This window comes from Varroa jacobsoni, unplaced genomic scaffold (assembly GCF_002532875.2).
Source record: "Varroa jacobsoni isolate VJ856 unplaced genomic scaffold, vjacob_1.0 contig03526, whole genome shotgun sequence".
Taxonomy (NCBI): Eukaryota; Metazoa; Arthropoda; class Arachnida; order Mesostigmata; family Varroidae; genus Varroa; species Varroa jacobsoni.
The window spans coordinates 8,058-11,231 of NW_019215035.1; the positions used below are offsets into that span (position 1 = coordinate 8,058).

Consider the following 3,174-nt stretch of genomic DNA (forward strand, 5'->3'; position numbering starts at 1 on the left):
TAGCCGTACTCTATATATGTGTCTATCTTAACGATGTGTTGGGTCGAATCAGACTAGAAAGCATTAGCGACCGTCCTATTTATTAGTGATAGAAAGTTTTTACAATGAGCGTTATGTTTTTTAGGATGAATTATCGAATACGGTAAACCGTAGCTCACCCAAGACCTAACTGCTGTGTGCCTAAGTGTCTACTAGTATAAAAAATAGAATGTATGATTTGAATGATAATTAAAAATATATTTATTATTCAGTATTCAGCATTTCTGTCTCCCACCATCGGCCATCCCTCCGAACCAAGATACCTCGTCCGTCTCCAAAGGTATGTTTAGGCTTGGCATCGGTAAAGCTGTTTAACAAGTTTAACAAGATTTTTTTTATTGCTATTGTTGTATAGTTTTTAGTTAAATTAGGATGATGGAAATTCAGCGGACCTGAACTCAAGATCAAATTCGTACGGAATTATCGAACTGTATATAGAAGTACAACAATAAAAAAGAATGAACAAGGGGAATACTTGAAAAATAGAAAAAATGTTTATAGCTGTTTTTACTTTCCATCACCTTCCCACTACTTAGTTACGGGTCGCTACGAGAAATTAATACGGATGTCAAAAAGTGTTATCTCTATGGCAATATGAAGCAAGACAAGAAATGGTCAACATCGGGAGATCCGCCTAAGCTCAGAATTAGGCCATACTGCTATTCGTAAGAGGTCATGATTAATAAGACTAGAAAGGTGTTATACAATAAAAATGCTTGAGAATAACGAAACGGTCAACAAGGGATCGTAGTCGGCCAATTGCATTGCATAAAACAGTTCGATGGACAAAAGAAAATCTCACGTTGTCACGATGATGTCAGACGCGAGAGGTACTCTGCAAGATTTCAAATGACAGGTTTATTTGTACTCAATGTGTGCACGAAACTTCACGCTAAAAAACTATACTATTTTTTTCTTCAATTGAGGACAAACAGCTTTCGTAACACTGGATTTCACAATGGCTATGGTATCAAAAACTGGTCGGACAAGTTATTCAGCTCCAAACCTGAAAATTTGGGATGTGACGAAACGTAACAAATAAATTATGCCGCTGTTAGAATTCGAGTAAAAGTCTGTGGTTTTCGTTCAATGTGGCATTTTCGTGGCAACATTCGAGCTAATAGCCTTCTAGTAGCTTTTCGTCTATGAACAACAGACATTGGCTTGGATGTCTGGTATTTACCAAACGACTATATGTCTTTATAAATAGTAACGTAATTTGAAGCTTACAAACCCCGTGGGCTGGGGTCTACGTAGAATTATACTAATTTTAGACCGACTGCTACTGACAGCGCTAATCATCGACTCTGACTGAGAAAACGATCGGAAAGAAATACTAACCTTTGTCTGGCTTGATTTATACGAAAAAGTAAAATCACCAAGATCCGTGAGGTATTGAAGAAGCTCCACTTTCTCTGCGGCAAACAAGACAAGGCATACAGGATGCTCGCATCTCGGCCCGTATTTTTGTGGCGACTCTATTAGCGGCCCCTTCCTCCCCTCCAAGCATGTATAAAAGCAAAGTGGCCTACTAAACCTTTGCTGGATTTCCACCATCGCGGTCCAATGATGGATGCCTGCTAGCGAGTTGCGTGGCAAAGTGAGCACGACTGTGCATCCTTGATAAAGATAGCGGATTATTACTACTAGAGAGAAAGAAAAACAAACTGTACGGCTCTGAACGAAATGTTACTTATCAAGGTCCCTTTTAGTCAGATGAGTGTGGCCGACATGCTAAAACGGGGCAGGAACCGAGCCACGGTGAAGGGTTGAATGGAGGACGAATAGACTGACGTGATTAGCGGACAATGCGAGAGACACATATTTTGATGGAGTTTGGCTTCGAAATACCCATCTGAACATGTCTCTGATTGATGACAAAAGTTAGCTAAGTTATGTTTGGGCGTCACGGCAGATCTATCAGTGGAAGTTATTACCATTGTTCGTTAGCTGATCTTTAAGTTCAGTTTTACTCGAGGAGAATTGGCCACGGGTGACTGCCGACCAATGCTGTCTCGTAGTAGGCTTTTATAATTTGGTCAATTAATCTTGACAACTAGTTTTAGTCTTGCGCTGTACGGCAAGCGTCGGCGCCTAGAGTAACCATTTTTTATGGCCTTTATTGCTCTGATGGATTTTCGGATAGGCTCAACCTTGTCCAAGATAGTCCAACTCTGGCATGGTACCTCGACGGGAAGACTTCAGCATGGCGATGTAGAATGAGCCGATTTACTTGGATGGCATGGCTTCTATTGTGAACTACTGCCACCACATTGAATGGCCTTAAAATAGTAGGGGTAGTACATATGGATCTGAATGTGTCTGCTAACGACATGAACTACTCGTTATTAATTTCAGCTATTAATATGCGTTTTCATTGTTCGCGTAATTAGGCAGCTTCGATAGGAGTGGGTATCTTAAAAGGCAAAAAGGCTCTTTGAGGGTTTCTTGATGAGATTCGATAGCACGTGTAAAACGAACTGCGATTTGTTCGTTCTCGAATATTGTTTCAGCTATAATATATATATAATGAATAATAGTGACATACCTATGTTGTAATTATACTTGGTTAGTTTCAATTTAATCCTAGATAACACTTAAGGCTGTCGATAAAACGTATATCCGATAAGAAGTTTTTGACCTAAATCCTTTACAACGTATTTTCCTTCTTTCTATTAAACTGACTGCTTATAAAGAGCCTCAGGCTACTCTTTAATGATCGTACTAATGGCACGCTCTTGTTGTGGCAAAATAGTGAAGCACTCCGCGTCCTTGGATCGTACCTGGCTACTGTAGATTAGATAAGACCATAATGCTCGCTCAGCATAAAGAAGGCTGCAATCTCGTGACGACTTGCTTGGTAGATCATCACTGAACTTTTAGCCCCTAATGGAACATACCGGCGAATGCTCTCACCTCGCTCGTATTAGGGGAAGCCACTGGTTTGGGGAGTAACGGGGAGACATATCGCTGTTGGGTCCCTGCTACTGTCGCTATTGTTGTATCGGAATCTGCAAGGTGAAGCTAGAAAAATTTTACATATACTTCATCGTAGATGGGTGGAAAAGATCAGAGCGTATCCAAAACGCTTAGCCTGCCACAACTTTGGCCGCAGCGTGGGATCAGTCAAAACAA

The 3,174-nt window shown here is 40.6% G+C and overlaps 1 long non-coding RNA gene across 1 annotated transcript; it reads right to left on the reverse strand.

The window, feature by feature from the left end:
- Positions 1–255: 255 nt before the first annotated feature.
- LOC111272841 (uncharacterized) lies at positions 256–1,691 on the reverse strand. The gene is made up of 3 exons (XR_002687757.2): positions 1,381–1,691; positions 842–1,045; positions 256–346 (listed from the first exon to the last, which is right to left on the reverse strand). It is a non-coding gene; the product is annotated as an uncharacterized LOC111272841 (long non-coding RNA).
- Positions 1,692–3,174: the final 1,483 nt, after the last annotated feature.